This window comes from Artibeus jamaicensis, unplaced genomic scaffold (genome assembly GCF_021234435.1).
Source record: "Artibeus jamaicensis isolate MK-2021 breed Jamaican fruit bat unplaced genomic scaffold, CSHL_Jam_final contig_851, whole genome shotgun sequence".
Taxonomy (NCBI): Eukaryota; Metazoa; Chordata; class Mammalia; order Chiroptera; family Phyllostomidae; genus Artibeus; species Artibeus jamaicensis.
Genome location: NW_026521986.1, coordinates 13,044,607 through 13,062,257, shown reverse-complemented (window position 1 = coordinate 13,062,257; position 17,651 = coordinate 13,044,607). Strand labels below are relative to the sequence as shown.

At 42.4% G+C, this 17,651-nt stretch overlaps 1 long non-coding RNA gene across 1 annotated transcript; it reads left to right on the top strand.

The window, feature by feature from the left end:
* The first annotated feature begins 82 nt into the window (after positions 1–82).
* LOC119036215 (uncharacterized) lies at positions 83–12,393 on the top strand. The gene is made up of 5 exons (XR_005079947.2): positions 83–160; positions 6,716–6,926; positions 7,665–7,748; positions 9,726–9,888; positions 11,981–12,393. It is a non-coding gene; the product is annotated as an uncharacterized LOC119036215 (long non-coding RNA).
* Positions 12,394–17,651: the final 5,258 nt, after the last annotated feature.

Here is a 17,651-nt window from a genome sequence, read left to right as displayed (position 1 = left end):
GCGATTCCTAGATCCTCCTGTTTCCGCGAGAGCCGGGGATGGTGCTGCACTTTGACTGTCACATGTCTGGGCGGAGTGTATTAATAAAGTAACCTGGACTGTTGTACTATGGCCGTCCATACTGCTTGTACCCAAAGAGCAAATCATTTATCCTTGACCAGTAAGTTCACTTCTAGTAGTGCTTGAACTAATTTTATTCGTTTTATGGACCTCTCCCTGAGCCTTGGATTGGAAAATTGCAGTGAAAGAGGGCCCGTCAAGCCTACCCTTTATTTTATGGTTAGGGAAACAGACTCGGAGAACTGATGTTATTGGACCATCCATCTTTTGGCTGTTGGGGGCAGTGCCGTGATTAAAACCGGCTCAACGAGACTGCTGGCCTAGGCAGGGCACTGTGTCTTTAAAGCAGGGCTGTCTTTTCTTTCACACACCCAAATTCCTCAAAGAGGAATTACCCAGTGTGTGTGGATTTCTAAATTTCATTAATTATTGATTGCTTCCTTTTGTGCTGAACTGAGTTGAACAAGGCTTATTTATTTCTAGGACAGCTTTGGAACCCCAGAGTTGGTGAAAAAAATGCTTTTTACATTGTATTCATGTTAGAGCTAATAGCACAGCAAAAATATTGATATTCAATAGCTGAAAGATGATGTAAAAATCATTAAACAATTTGGAACTACTAATAGCTTCACCTCTGAAAAAAATTTTTTTAATTTATTGATTTTTAGAGAGAGAAAAACATTGATTTGTTGTTCCACTCATCCATTAATTCATTGGTTGACTGCTCTGTGTACCTGGACCAGGAATCAAATCCAAACCGTGGCTTAGCAGGACAGGTTTGTCTAACAGAGCTACCTGGCCAGTGCTGAAATTTTTACTTCTTTGAGAAAGTTTCAGGAAAGAAGTAGGATTATATTACTTCACAAATTCCTATAGGCCAGAGCTTATCTCTTTTATTAGTCTTGTACAAGTAGACTTTCAGTAACCTTTGTTGTAGTAACTTGAGCCAAGTAATGAAAGAGAAAATGCTCAGACTAAAAATAATAGCATAAAATCAAGGTAGTCTAGAAATGGATCTTAAAAGAACCAATCTTTCAGAGTAAAACAGAAGCTGCAATATTAAATTTGGCACTCTTGATGCTAGAGGGCCTGAGAACTCCTTGAATCAAGTGGGCTTTTTCTTCCCAGATTGAGTTTTCATTCCAATAAGTCAAGAAGTGAGAGTCTTAATTGTGACCTTAGGAGAGGAGAGAAACTGATCCAGAACTATCTAGCTAAATCTCTCCCGAATTCCTGAACTTCAGAAGAAACTGTGTCTGGTAATTATTTGTTGTTTTAAGCTGCTAAATTTTGGGATAGTTGGTTATGCATTAACAGATAGCTAATATGCTCACGAAAAGAGAATTAGGGCTCTCTGGAGAAATTACCCTATTCCAGATGATCCTGTAACATCTTTTTTGCTAGAAATTAAGGAAGTTTTACCAAAAAATGATGATGAACGTCATAGGAACACAGAAGCCAGCTTGAAGGGGATCCCACTGGCTAACTCTGGGACAACTTGAGCACCAAAATAATTATGATAATGATTTATAAACATTATGAAATAGAAATTCATTAATCTATACCAAAACCAGATAGAATGAAGGGTTTTTGCCTGCAATTGAAAAACACGGGTTTGAATTGCATGGGTCAATTGAAAATAATACCCATATAAATGGGCCAGCGCAGTTTGAACCCTCATTGTTCAAGGATCAACTGTATATTCAAGTTCCATGCTCTCTGTGTATACCCTAACACCTTTCTTAAAGAAGAAATCTGTTTGACTGTCCTCTTACCCTGGATTCAACCAAGAGTACAGGGGCTTTTGTGACAACAAAGATCCACCTTGCTTTTATGATAAATGTCAAGTATTGTCAAACAGCTTAAACCAGTAAGTCTTTCCTCCTCTGTTGACAGATAAGTGTATGTTTAAGGGAACACATACAGTACTCAGGTTGTGTTCAAGTATGCCTCCAGTTTTATTTTCTTTTTAAATCCTCACCTGACATGCTTATTAATTTTAGAGAGAAAGGAAGGGAAGGAGGAAGAGAGGGAGAGAAACATCCATGTGTGAGAGAGAAACATTGATTGATTGCTTCTCACATGCACTCTGACCAGGGATGAACCCACAACCCAGGCATGTGCCCTCTCTAGGAATCCAATCAGCAACTCTTTGGTCTAGGGGTTGACACCGAACCAACTGAGCCATACTAGCCAGGGCTCTACAGGGCCTTTTTCAGTCTCCTATGCACATATGTGCAAACCCAGGGTCAGCCAAACGTGTGAATAGCTTGGGCTTTTTTGGTCTCTACTATACATATATGCCACCTCAACCACAAAGATGCCTGCCCCAACCACAGCAGCAGCCACAGGCTAGTAAAGCCCAGCTGTAAAGTATCCCCCTTCAATCAGAGCAGAAAGGCTTCCAGTCTGCATTGCCAGCCCCATCCTACTAGAAAACCCATATCTGGAGCTGGAGAGGTTGCAGGGATCGGGGAGGTCGGCACAGCAAGCAGCTTCGAGAGTAGAATAGGAATAGCTCCAAGCCAGAGCGCCTCAGGTTCCCAATGTTCTTACCCAGTTCAGCAGTTCTTCAAGCATAAGTGCTTCTCAAGTTGTTGTATACCTTTGGTCCATTTCCAGAGCACAAAATGGTTGTTTATGTTAATTTTATCCAGCTTTATGGTCAGTTTTTAGGGGAGTATATTTGCCAATCTCCTCACTTGTCCATAATTGGAAGTCTGTTTAGTTTATTTTTAAATTCCAAATGATCTTAAAAAAGGACTTGAGAGTTTTTGTGTGCATTAAAAGAGGCATGGGCTAAAAATAAAATAAAATAAAATAAAAATCTGGAGAACCCCGATCTAACGCAACTCCTTCATTTACAGAGCAGCAATTTGCAGCCTTTTTCATCTCAGGGCACACATAAACTAATTACCAAAATTCTTTGACATACCAAAAAGTTTATTGTTTGCTGATCTGACAAAAAATGGGTATAATTTTGATTCATTTACACTAGACAGCTATTGTGTTGGCTGTTGTCATTTTTTTCATTTGACAATCTAAAGGAAAAGAGGTCAGTGCCCCTGACTAAAAGTCAGGTATTGCGCATTTTTAAATTTCTTGTAGCACCCCGGTTGAACAATTGCTGGTACAGAGGAAGGAAAAGAGAAAAGCTACATGATTTACTTAAGATAAAACAACTTGTTAATTTTTAAATCGTGGTAAAGTAAGTTACCACTTATTTAAATAATGGTGAAAGAAGCTACCTGTCCTAGGACATTTTTTCCAAATTCTTTAAACTATTGCTGTTGGTTGACCCACTCTGTCTGTTGCAGGAAAATGAAGCAACCAGACACCGAGGGTTTCTGGAGTACGAGGTTTTATTAACATGCACAAGCCCATAGAAGTCAGTCTCCAAATTCTGAGCCCCGAACAAAGGATTCTTGGGGTTTATATAGACTTCGGAGTAGTAAAGCAAGATACAGAAGCAGGAATGCGGAAGTCAGTCCTAGCTACAAGGCGAAAGTAAAGTACAAAGGCTAAATTTGAAGGTCAGTTTTTAACAGCTGGGGTGTTAATCTCAGTCCTAGCTAATGCACCGTTGTTTACTTATCCCAGACAGCCCCATCATTCTCCCCAGGGCGCCTGGGGCCTGGGCAAATAAAGGTTTAACAAAGGTTCTTCAAAGCTTCCCATATCATGTCCTTTAATGTGCTGCTCCTATGGGTATGAAGCAGGAGTTTTATCGTAATGACTATGGGTCAAAATTATGACCGACTCCCGTTCTTGTTACCAACCAAGCACTTGTTTCTTCTTGTTTGTTTGTATATTTACTGATTTCAGAGAGACAGAGAGAAACATGAGTGTGAGAACCATCCAGTGTGAGGGACCACACTCTAACCACCTGAACCACCTGACCAGGGCCAAGCACTTGTTTCTAAGCCATCATTTTTAACAAAAATAATACCAGGTCCAAAATCTCAAAAACATAATATTGAACAGAAAAAGCAAGTTACAGAAGGAAACAACGGTATAATTCCATTTATACCAAATTTAAAAACATGCAAGATAATACTATATGGCCCTGGCTGGGTAGTTCAGTTAGTTGGTCAGGGCGTCATCCAGTACACCAAGGTTGTGGGTTCAATCTTCTGTCAGGGCACATACAAGAATCAGCCAATGGATGCATAAATAACGGGAACAATGAATCTATGTTTCTCTCTGTCTCTAAAATCAATCAATATAAAAAAAACAGCATTGTATGTTGTTTATGGATGCAACTTATGTTATAAAAGCATAAAAACATGTAAGGGAATGATAAACTCCCATCCATACTGAGAATGGTTACTTCTGGAGGGAAAGAAATAAGATCAGGGAGGGGAGACAAAACCGAGTGGTCAGTATCTGAATGTTTCTTACATTATTCCAAAAACTTTTTGTGTTCATAAAATATTTCATGATAAAAAATTAAATACCAGATATTTTACTTTAAGGAGGACAAAAGAGTTGCATTTTGAAGAAAAGGATTGAGTTGTCTTTCGGAGCACACAAGCAGCTGGAAAGAGCTGAGATTTTTATTCCACTCCATGGTCTTATCTGAGGAGCTCAGAGACTTTGTATGGTTAATGCAATCTTCAAAAACCCTTCATTTTTCTGAAGCCTTTTTGGAGAAACACTAAGCATTCACACAGTGAATTTTTATGTTGGAAGACAAGTTGAGGGATCTATTCATGTCAGGAAAAATGGCGAATGACTTTAAACTGGGTAACAATGATTACCAGGTGCCCAGTCCAGCAGATTATCACTGCCTTTCATTGTCTTTGAGCTATTTTACAACTGAATTGCAAGTTTGAACAACAAAAAACTGGTAGCAGTGCAAATGATTCTTGTCCAAGGAAACACAAATGCAGACTGTTCTTGAAGTGCAACTGATCTTTCTTCCTTCACCCAAGAAACCAGTGTAGCGTCTATTAATCAAATTAATTTCGTCACTGTTGATTGTCCATATAGGTGTCTGCTTCTCTGGGTTATTTTTTTGAATCAGTTGTAATTATTTAACTAATTAATTAAGGAGTTAAATAAAATCTTGGACACATGTGAGCCTTGTATTATATGTCATAATTTTAACTTTTTAAAAATAATTATCTTTTCACAGAAGGGAAGAGTGCACTTTCGTCTCATTCCTGCCAAACCATAGGTATTGCACAATAGATGAGGTGGCTCCTCCCCGGCTGCAGACCGGGCCCCTGGGGGCTCTTTGGTCCTATTATTTCCCTCCTGCTCTTTTCTTCTTGCACCTCCATGTTAAATGCTTTTTAAAAAAATCTATTTTTAAACCTTGGTTCCTTGTTCCCTTAGCAACTGAACAGATAACAAATATCCTTTACTAAGCAGGTGATATATAAGGTTTTCTCTGTGATTAAAGCTATCTCTACACCCACTAGGTGATAAAAAAAATGAAAGTACTGCCCTGGCCAGGTGGCTCAGTTGGTTGGAACATTGTCCCGTGCACCACAAGGGGCAGAATGGCATGTAGACTGCGGGAACATTGTATTTTGAAGTCCAGAGGTAAGAGAAAGCAAGGCATGTTCAAGTAACTAAAGTTCAGTATAACTGAGGCAAGAAGTTTGAGGGGGGAGAGTGGAAAGGGATGAGAGTTTAAAAAAATGTGAAAACAGGCCAAGAAAATGAGAACTGAGTTGTGATTTGGGGGATTTGAAAGGTGGCAGAATATGCCACCCCCAAATGGCTCTAGGACTTCAGGATGTGCAGCTTCAAAATGTGCTGCGTGTATTGATTATTTTGTGCTGTAGGCACTTGAAAAACAGTAAATACAGGAGTTCTCTGAACTCCCTCAGCTGCCTAAAGACAGATACTTCAAAAGGAACTCACTCGTCATAAATTCCTTCCCCAGGAATTTCATCAGCCAGGAAAGACTGACTCATCGCAGGATAGTTGACAAACTTTGTTGCAAGCTACATACCTCCCATCTATTCTTTTTAAGGGCCTATCCATCTTTCCTATAAATCACGTACCCTCCTAGGAGGCCTACATCCCTCCTCTCATCTCCCTATGAAGATGGTATTGTATTCTGAATCTGAAGCCACCCTAAAGAGCTACTCAGTTTTTCTGGATATCTCTCATGCATACAGGATGTATACATGTTAATAAACTTCTGTTTGGCCCTGGCTGGGTGGCTAAGTTTAATAAACTTATTTAAAAAAATAAACTTCTATTTTTCTCTTGTTAATCTGTCTTTTATTACAGAGGTCTAAGCTAAGAGCTCAGAAGAGTGGATGGAAAATTATTTTACCTCTCCTTCAGATTATTTAACCACAGGAAACTCACTGGTGATTTTGATGAGAACATTTCAGTGACATGGTAACTGGTGATTGCAATAATGGAGTAAAATGACACTACAGTTTTTTGACATCTATTTTGTTATTGCCACATATAAATACATTTCTTGCCTCTGTTCTGTACAAGTGTATTGTTGCTCCATTTAACAATTATTTGTATGTTTCTCTCCTTGTTAGACTTGAACTTCTTGAACCTAGGATTGTATCTCACTCATTTTTAGAGCCCCAGTGACTACCACAGTCCTTAACATATATAAATAGTGCAACATACATTTGTGATTTAATGGAAAGACTAAGGGCTTTTTTTTTCCCAGTTCAAGTTGTCTGCAGCATCTCGGTCAAACCTCTGAGCTCTGTGGTTAGTTTGAAGCATTAGATACGCAGTTGAGGACAAGAGCTGAAACCAGGAGCTGAGCATCTGTATCATCTCTGTGACTTCTCACTTATCCCCGGACCTGTCACAGAGAGTCTTCTGGTGCTGATTTCTCACCTATGAAGTGACTGCCTTGATATTTACCACCAGAGGTACTGAGAACCTTAGTTGACAATTAGGAAAAAAATTCTCATCCTCATAATACAAGCCCATTTCATTTCATGTTTCCTTAACTAGATTGGTTTTACGTTTCAGCATGAATTAGTATGCAGCGCTGTAGTTACATTGAGTGTCAAATTTCACTCCCCATAAAGTTTTCTCTCTCAGCGATGGAAAAATGAAGCATCCATTATTGCAGTAATAACACCCTCACTTCTGATCCTGTCATTTCACAAGAACCTTAAAATAGGGGTTCAGCAAATTATTGCTTCAGAGAAAAGGCCCGTGCCCTAGGAACAGCCTGAAATGCTGATGTGTACACTTTTCCTTTTCCTTTTCTATCTCCACATTCAATCTGTGAAAAGCCAGAAGATAAGACCCAGCATCATACAGCCTCAAACACTTCTTTTAAATAGTTCCCATTTCTCCCCTAGCTGCTCCACCCTGAACCCTCTGATACTCTGGAGAGGACTTCCTAATACATGGTCCCAGCTACTCCTTGCCTTTTGGCCACTGAAGAAATAATGGCAAAAGTTTGTGGCTTAAGAGCTGCCAATCCACACCTCAGGATGCAGTCTCATCGGGACCAGGCTCAGTGGTGATGCAGTCAAGACCAGCCTCCGTGTTTATTATGGCAAGAGGTCGTTTCATAAAAAGGTGTAGAGGGATGATACAGAGTGAAATAGGTGAAGATTGTATTCAAGTTACCACCCAGGTGTCTTTCTTTTCAGAATGGTGCCTGTACTTATTCACAAGGAGAAAAGCAACTGGAACCAGGAGATGCCCACTAGTGTATACTGAATGGCCTGTGTCAGGTGAGCAGCAGACTTGGGTTTTTAATCAGTTACCCATTCACAACCATAGCCATTGCCCGTTTTTTCCTCATATCACTAACAGTGTTATGTACCTATCTCCTTTAGCTGATTTCACCATTTCGTCAACTGAACACAAAATCCATTAAACCAGCATTACAATTATATCTATGACAGCACACCATCACTAAGTGGGTGTGCTGGGGTGGGTGGGAGGTGGGGGACGTACCTAGGGAAGAGCAGGGGGAGGGGAAAGTATAAATAAATCAGGAATGAAAATAAACTGAAAGGGGCGTCAAGTGCAAGTAGTCTAAAATACAACGTGCAACCAAGTCCTTGGCAACAGTATGAAATGAGTCTCAGGGAGAATGTTCAATTAAGACACTATTTTCAGAAACTATTTGCAAAAGGATTGCTAAGCAGCAGACTGCTGAACATCATCCTAAGAAATAGCTAAATGACAGATGCATAGTAAAAGTGGATAGACGAACATATACGAATATAAATGTAACTATTTTTTTGTGTTAGAAGTCATATGGTTTTGAGTAAATTATTAAGAATTTTATGAACATCACAATTTACAATAGACAAGTGCTGGAAGCAACCTAAGTGCCTGTTAGTAAATGAATGGATCAAAAAACTATGGTACATTTACACAATGTAATTCTATGCAGCAGAAAGAAAGAAGGAGCTCCTATCCTTTGTGACAGCATGGATGGAACTGGACATCATTATGCTAAGTGAAATAAGCCAGGCGGTGAAAGACAAATAGCATATAATCTCACCTTTAACAGGAATTGAAACAACAAAACAAACAAGCAAAATATAACCAGAAACATTGAAATTAAGAACAATCTGACAGTAACCAGAGGGGAGGGGGAAAGGCATAATGGAGGAAAAGGAGGGAAAGGATTCAGGAAAAACTATAAAGGACAGATGAACAAAACCAAGAGGGATGGAATTGGGAGGGAGGGGGGATGGGTGGGGTGGGGGAGAGAGGCGGGGGGGAAAAATGCAGACAACTCTACTTAAACAGCAATAAAATTTTTTTAAAAAAAGAATTTTTTGTTTAGCCCTGGCTAGTGTGGCTCAGTGGATTGAATGCTGGCCTGCAAAACAAAGGGTTACTGGTTCGATTCCCACTCAGGGCACCTGCCTGGGTTACAGGCCATGTCCCCAGTTGGGGGAAAGCAAGATTGATGTTTTTTTCCCCTCTCTTTCTCCATCACTTCCCCTCTCTAAAAAATAAATAAAACCTTAAAAAAAGATTTTAAGAAAGAACTTTATGTTTAAGGCTTAGCCAGAAGAAACTCTTAGTAAGTAACTCTTTACACGATGGAGATTTCAATAGGCGATAGTCACCCAGCCTTGCTCAGTACGCTCTGTGGTGCATACAGAGCATACATGGCTCCAGTAGCTAAGGTCCCCATATGCACAGGCTCCACACACAACGTACATATGTGCATATAATGCATGTCCTCTGACTGGAAGGACAGCACAAGGTCCAGATCAATGCATGTCGGCATCACTGAACACCTGGAAGTTGAGACCCAAAGGTCTACCTAGACTCGTCTTAAACCCAGTTGCTTTAGTGTTTCCCAGCGGTCAGCCCATGTGGGTCTGGTACCCAGGTGGCTGTGCTTATGAAATCCATTGGGATGTTTTTTACCCTTTAACTCATCTTTTTTCTCTATGCTTCTGTCACTTACAATCTGCAAGTGTGTTTCATTTAGTAGATCTTGACTCTGTCAAGGCCTGAGTTGTGGCTGACTGGGTGGCTGTATTTTCTTTGCTTGGCAAATGTAAACCGAAGTGATCAGCAGTTCTCCTGGGGTGGCCAGGAAGGCAGGCAGGCTGGCCGGGCTCACAGGAACTGGGATGGTGCTACTGGCAAAAAGATGCACTATGCCCTCAGCAGCACAGGTCTCTCAGCCCCTGGGGCTATCCAGAGGTCTCAGGAGGGTGCCACTCTCTCCCCAGGGCATTGCCTCAGCACAACCCAGAACTGGGGAGAAGCATCCCAGCCACCCGGCAGAGCAGAGAGGGTGGAGACAGCCAAGGGGGGTGCTGACGTCCAGCTCCCACGGCCATGACCACTTAGTGTCTTCTGGAGGACACAGAGGACGAACCATCACAGCTCCAGGTACTGGATGGTATTTTCCAAGGTCAATTTATGTTTATTTCCTCCCTGTTTATTCTTTTTTCTCATCAAGCAGAGAGCTTTATGCTTTATTGCCTCAGGAAAGGTATGGCAAAGGGCAGATGGCAGTCCTTTGTTCCTTGATTACCAAGCCCTTAGGAGAATGGAGGAAGTTTGTGAAGGAGGAGGGCAGGAAAAGGTTCAAGATTTTACAGTGGAATGTCTTTTGAAAAGTTGAAGGGGACAGATTCCCTTCAGTCGTGGCTTCCTGGCAGGGCCTCAGGGAGATGATAAAACCCCAGAGAGGAAAGGCACCAGGGCTCCCAGCCTTGCAAACAGGCCCATGTCCCAAGAGGGGCATGGACCCAAAGGTGCCACCCGGTCTGAAGGGACAATGTCTCCGAGTTAACCTTCAACAGTCACCGACGACCCAGTGGCAGAGGGTACCTCCACCTGGGAACTGGGTGACATGGAGGAATCCTCACCTGGTTCCACAGTGGGAAACGCGGGAATGACCGAAGGTAAACATTTTTCCTGTGTGTCAGAATGGGTCTCGGCAGCAGAAACTACGTGGATATGGAAAGCAAAGAAAGTGCTGTTCGGCATGTCAAACTTTGTGGACTGAGAATCGCACCGTCGATACATTCATCGGGAGAATCGTGAATGGGTTTGTACTTGTCGACATAGCTCAGCAGAATTCCCACCCTGTACTGTACGCGTCAGTCCTAGTAACAGGAGAAAAACTGCGTGAGTTTGGAAGGCGGGAGAGAAGCAGCAGCCTTGCCCTCTGGAGGTCCACTTAGGGCTTGGGTGTCGCTGTGCTCGCGCGTCACTGCCGACCTCCCGGGTGACTGCGCTACTGCTGGGCAGCCGCAGGGCCCACAATGCCTCTGCCTCCTGCTGGGCTTCCTGGGACGATTCCCAAATATATGACTTGCACTTGAATCCTTATTTTATGTTTGGCTTCTGAGAAAACCCAGCCTAAACTAGACCTCATTGGATAGAACACTGGACTGAATCTGACCAGGTTCAATGTGAAGATCTGCTTTAAGGTTCCAAAAACCACGTACAGGGAAATAGAATGTCTAATTGCTGGTTCAGGGTGGGGACCACCAGAGCAGCTGCTGGCCTCAGAGCTGGAAGAGGTTTCTGATCGCACCCATGGAAGTCTGGGGGGTCCCAGGAGCCCCACAGTTTTAGAAATTTTACATCCTGTACAGCCCCACAAGGAGAATACCAGTCGTTTGCGTATAGGATGACGCTGGTGCAGATAAACAGAAGCACGTGGGTGTGACTCAGATACAACTGAGCCCCTACTTCCTGCCTGAGGGCCTGCTTGCCGGTCAAGAGAAACTCAAGTCTGACTCCAGACATCCTGGAAAGTAACAAAGCCTTTCCTGGTTTGTCTCAGAGTGGGCAGCTGAGGAAAGAGTTACATTATCCAAGTTCTTCAGCCCCAGAGTTCCACCCTTAATGCAGTTGCTTAACTCTTTAGTTCTCATCAGCGCCCCCCCCCCAACTGCAGTGGGCTGTCTCTCACTGTCTTAGCCCCCATCCCAAGTCTGCATAAGGCGTTTCCATGTCACACAGACCAAGAGTTATGCTCAAGAGACTGGAGTTGGAGAAGGAAGTAAAGTAATGAGGAGGAGGGTCTGACTAACTCCACTTCCAAATGTTGTCCCTGATGCGTGTGAAATTTAATTATTTAAATTGATCCTAAATTTGGGATCCACCACGCCCTTCTCACCAGAGTCAGGGCTTTTTGCAAAGAAAATTAGGGTGGGATAATAGTCCTCAATTACCTCTCACTTCCGCTGGAAGCCAGTCCCTAGTTTTTAGATAGGCATTAGGGGGAGGGTGGCTGATGACTCGCAGCCCATTAGTAACCTCCTTAATGTTGGCTTCAAATGCCGATGCAAGGAGCATGGCCCACTGCCTCTTGGCAAGAGGTGAGCTTCTCTTTCTGCCCTGGCCCAGTCAAGCTCCCGACTCTCAGGTATCACCTCCCATTGTCCAGACGCTGAAACCCAGGCTAGTCCAAAGGGCTTCAGAAACTGGCGGACCTCTAAGTCCTTTTCCATTTTATTCTTTTCAGCACCGATGTGCACAGTAAACATCTACATGGTGAGAAACAGCCGAAACTCTATTTTCTCTGCTGATGGAAGAGGGTATGAGAGAAGAAAACACAAAACAGGCCCTAACTGCACAGGGCTCACGTTGTTTTTCTCACGGGGGCTCGCTTACTGCCTGGGCAGCTTGCTTCTGGAGGGGCAGCAGGCTGTGGGGGTGGGGCCAGAACTGGGAGAGGCAAGAGAAAGGCAGCCTTCAAGGCTGAGCGAATTCCCTGAGGCACCCAAGGGGTAAACAAAGGAGTTCAGAAGCGGCAAACCCTTGCTGCCTCTGTGCCATCCATCTAGAACAGAAGAGAGGCAAGACGCTGTGGAATGGGAAAAGATATTTTCAACTAGCAAAGCCTTAAGATCCCAAATAAATGCCTACCGAAGTAACGTGATGAGAAAGACAACCATTAGGAAAAAAATGAGTGAAAGACTTGAAAAGATGTCCTACAAAAGACAAAAAATACATTAAAAGGATGCTTAATGTCATTAATTACTAGCATAAAGCAATTTAAAACAATAATGAGATACCTTTACACATCTTACAAAAGAAGCAAAGATTTAAAATTTTGACAATATTAAGTGATAGTGAAGCACAAAGCAATGGGAACTCTTATACACTGCTGGTGAGGGAATAAATTGGGTTGATGACTTTGGAAGACTGTTTGGCAGTTGAATATCCCCAGATGCTCTGCACAGGGTCCTTTGTCACCTGTTGCAGACCTGACCACTTGTCTCCCAGGTCTCCTGAACCTGTCCTGGATCAGCTGTACAAAGAAGTGATATCTGGTTTGAGAGGTGGGCAATCCAGTCCATTCCTGCCTCCCTCTCTTCCTTCCTTCCCTCCTTTTAGTTTTTCAAAAGACCGAAATAAAGCATACATGTATAAAAATACATAGAACACATTTGGACAGCTTAACAAATCATCGAAAAGCAACGCTCTGTGGAACCAACACCCAGTAAAGAAATAGTGATTACCAGTACCCAAAAAGTCCCCTGCGTAATCACAATCCCTTCCATGCCCATTAGAATCAACTGCTATTGTCCTGACATTCATGATATTAATTTCCTTCTTATTCTTTATAATTTTACCACCTTTATCTTTGAACTTTACCAGTATGGATTCCCACCAAACACCTTCTTTGTTGTCAACATTCTTTGCTTCAGACTGTGTTTGTGAGATTGAAGTATATGGCTGTAGTTAGTTGTGGCCACTCATTTTCATGGCTGTATTGTACTCCATTGTATGAATGCATGGGCTACAACTCATTTTTCCATTCTACTCTGGATGGATAGTGTTATTTCCAGTGTGAGCCTATTATGCACAATGCTGCCAAGGACATTCTTGCACTTAAATCCTGGTGCTCATGTGCAAGGGCTTTTCTAGGGTAGTGACCTAGTGTGGCTTTTCTTTAATCTAGGCTTAGTGCATTCGTGCTTCTGCCCAGGCTCCTCTTTCAAATCCAGCTCTCAGGAAAGGTCATGAATTCACTCATGCTAAAGTGGGAAAGGCTGAGAAGTACTACTACGCATCCGATCCCATATAGCTGAACCAACATAAATGAATTAATTTCTGATTCTAGAATCCCAGATATCTGGAAGCTGGGGGAGAAATCTGTTAGGATTGGTCCTGAGAAAAAAGTATCCCGTAGCGGTAACACATGAACCAGGAAAACTAAAAACAGACAAACAAAAACCCCAAAACCCAAACAAAGCAAACAGTGCAAAACAAACATGAAAAAATACCCAAGGTGTTTTATTTATTATTTTTTAAAAATCTGACTTCATACTTTCAATAATCTCATGAGAAAAAGGAACCATAAAGACTGTGCCATTTGAAAGGGCAAAACCAGGGACAACCGGAAATCCCTTTCCCGAGGGTCAGCTAGCACTTAGTGGCTAAGCTTACTGAAGTGGTCAAGAGGAAATCCTGCAGGCCAGACACCCAAGCTGGAGGCCCAGCTCCATGGGGCAGCTAAGTCATCCTCTCCACCTGTTTTCCTCCTCTGTGAAATTGGCATGATGATAGCGTTTACTTGATGAGGTTGTTCTCCTGGCAGTATAAACAACAGTGCCTGCTACTTAGTTGGTGCTCAGTGTTTGGTATCATTCTGCTTATTCTTTTAGCTGAGTGTGGACACTTCTGTGAGACTCTGGTCAGCACGTGACCAGGGTTTGCTGAAGCTATCCTCAGGCTTAAGGTGAGTAGGTGGGAGAAAAGGTGGGGGAGCAACAGTGAAGTTGGAGAAAGAAATAAAAGGGGCACATGTGCAAAGCAGGAGGAAAATGAATTTACAGAGGTAAGTGATTGAACAGAGGGGTGAGCAGAGGGCCTGGGCCCAGGGAGGCAGAGGGAATGCTGTAATAATAGATCCTGCCTGGGGAGAGGTTTGAGCAGGTCCCACAGGGTCAGGACAGAGAGGTCAGATGTCATCAACACAAGAATAGCAAGGTGCAGAGAAAGAAGCTAGATAGATAGCAGTTAGCAGAAAAAGACATACGCGTACCCACAGGGCAGCGGAGAGTCAACGGCTCCTAAGCAAGCTGATATGATGGCTTCCCAACTCAAGCACCAGGAAGTCACTCAGCTTTTCCATCTCAGGATTTTCTCCTGGCTTGGAGCTTAGAAGCTTGCTCAATCTATTTTGCAGGAACAGCCACAGGAATGTGTGTGTGTGTGTGTGTGTGTGCGCGCGCGCGCGCGTGCGCGCGCGCGCTCTCAGGGAGCAACTCTGCCAATGGAGGATGAAGGCTTGTAGGTAATGTGTCAACCTCCCATCCTTTCAAGGGACAATTCTAGGTGATTTTCATATGGTGCTTCAAAGGGTCTCCAGGGAGACTGTGCCAGTTGTCTGAAGTGCTAAGCAGCTCAGTAATGCATCTTTCATTGGCTTTCTCTTCTTCCGTGTTTCACTCCTCCCTTCTCCTTATTGTATTCCTGGGATAGCTTTCTAAACAAACTACTTTCACCAAAGTCCTTGTCTCAGTTTTGCTTTGGGAAGGACCAAAGCTAAATTATATTATTATCATGTAGCATAAATCCAGGAGCTGAGATTCAAACGTAACAAAACAGAAACCCACCTCCTCCCAACCTCTAGCTCAAACAATATTCAAAATGGAAATTAAGAGTTTTTTCTTTGCCAAAAGAAAGTGATAAGAACTAACTTGAGATCAAAGTCAAAGCTAAATGTGGCTCAGACAGACTAATCAAATGTGGATGGGCATATGAGTAGAAGAAAAAACAAACTATAAAAGTGCTAGAAGAAAATGTTAGCAATCTGGGAATAAAGCCTGGATAACTTCTCACACACGCAGACCGTGCACGAGGTTGCTCATTGCAGGGTTACTTGTGGTAATGGGAGTTGAAGGCTCCGGGGACCCCTACTCGGGGAAGGGATGAGTGCACCAGCCATGCGGACAGCTTGTAAAACAGCGTTGAATGGGAACAGTAAGAAATAGAATGAGGTCTAGGACACAATATCATTTACATAAATATTCCATATATATGCTTGGAATATTGACATAAGTGTATTTTATAAGAAAACATACCAATGCTATTATACCTATCAATCAGAAAGATTGTCTGGTGGACAGGGAGAATAGGAGTAGAAAATGGGGGTGAAGGACAATTTTTATGTGTCTTATATGGACCAATGATGGCTGTGTGGAGGATGAACTGAGGAGCCAAGGAGTATGATGAACTCAACTCTGCACCTGAGGTCCACAATTTAAAAAAAAGAAAGAAAGGAGGAGAAAATATAGGAAGTCACTATTGTAACCTTAGTGTAGGAAAAGCTTTGTAAACAAGGTAAAAAGCATACAAACCACAAAGTTAAAAACTGTGACTTTGACTTACATGCACAAAGAGGCATTTATAAGATCTCAACACAACATTTTAGTAATAGCTAAAATCTGGAAATAACCTAAAAATGTACCCAGAAGGAAATGGTTAACTGTGGCCTATTGATACCATAGAATACTATGCAGGGTTAAAAGAATGAATTTAGGCCTGGCTGGTGTGGCTCAGTGGACTGAGTGCCGGCCTGTGAACCAAAGGGTCCCTGGTTTGATTCCCAGTCAGGGTAAGTGCCTGGGTTGCAGGCCAGGTCCCTAGTGGGGGGTGTGTAACAGGCAACCACACATTGCTGTTTCTCCCCCTCTCTTTCTCCCTCCCTTCCTCTCTGTCTAATAAGTAAATAATCTTTAAAAAGAGAGAATATAAAGAGCATTAAGAGAAAAAAGAGTGAATCCAACCTGTATGTGCTATCAACAGACGCAAAAATTTCAGGGTTGGGCAGGGCTACCTTGCCTCACCCTAGTCCTGACCCTGCCAGGACATATTGTTGGTGACAAAAGCAGGCCAAAGAATAAAAGTATAAAACAATATAATTTATACTAGAAAATGTGGGATGGCACAAAAACAAATCTGTTTTTACTTGTTTGTTCTACACATATGTAAATACTTAAAATGAAGTCTGGGACATTTCAAAAATAAATATATGTGTTGAAAGAGGGGTTTGGAAGCATGACTAGTTTCCCTGTAGCAAGACCTTCCAGAAATGTTGAGCAATAAGTCCACTTTTTCCAAGAGTCACTGGGTTCATAAGCACTTTTCTGCCAGGGTCATCTCCCTGGAGAATTTTTGAGGAGCCAGAGCCAGCACTTCCCTGATATTTCCAGCAGGGGGCAGAAGCACCATGAGCCCACAGCCCTGGCAAACTGCCCTGTGACCTGGAATTTGGGACTGGGCCCCGCCTACTGAAGCAGCAGACATTTGGCCTGCTTTTCCACCATTAAAGGATGATTATTTTTAAGTTTTCTTGCAGAGTAGCAGGTTCGAATATGTACTCTTGGCTGCATATTTAAAAAATTCTGAATATGCATTTGAGTTGGGGGTAAGAACTTTTTTTTTCAAAATGGAATTGACCCAGTTTATTTTTGTTATTATGAAATTTGAATATATTAAGTACCTTTCTTAAAAGTATAAAGTGGAAAACATCATTTTATTATTTGGAGAAAACATTTTTAATGTATCCCTTTTCTAGACTTTAAAAAACACATATAAACACTTTACCAAAAGGGCCATCATATTATACATACCATTTTATAGCTGTTTCTTTTCAAGAGGATCGACAAGGTCTCTTAGGCATTTTTTTAAGAGCTCAGCATTAAGTGAAATTTACATACATGTTATGAATCCAGTCATGTCCATGAAAAGCTTCCTGACACCGAGCGGGATGGACCAAGACCCCCAATCCATTGTGTGGGCTTTCCGGTCTGGTTATGTTGTTCTGATCCAGAAGGCCAGACATTTCTAGGAGCAAGTCAGCAGCAGAAGAAGCCAAGTCATATTTGGATCCGCACCTCTAATGGTGTGGAGTTTTGACAGCCAAGAGCTTATGTTGCTCCCTGGTGTTCTGTCGGTTTCCCCACACGGCAGCTTCCTGGATGATGGATGTTATTTCCATTTATTGGATAACAGGAGAGAATCTCAGCTCAGCTTTAAAATCCCTCTTGGAAGAGTGACCAAGCTGTCCCTCTGCAGATTATGTGGGATGACTTACTAGAAAGTAGGCTTCGGACAGGCAGATTTCAGTTGCTTCTCCCCAGGGAAGGCAGTTATCTCATTGCAGAAATTTAGAACGTAGC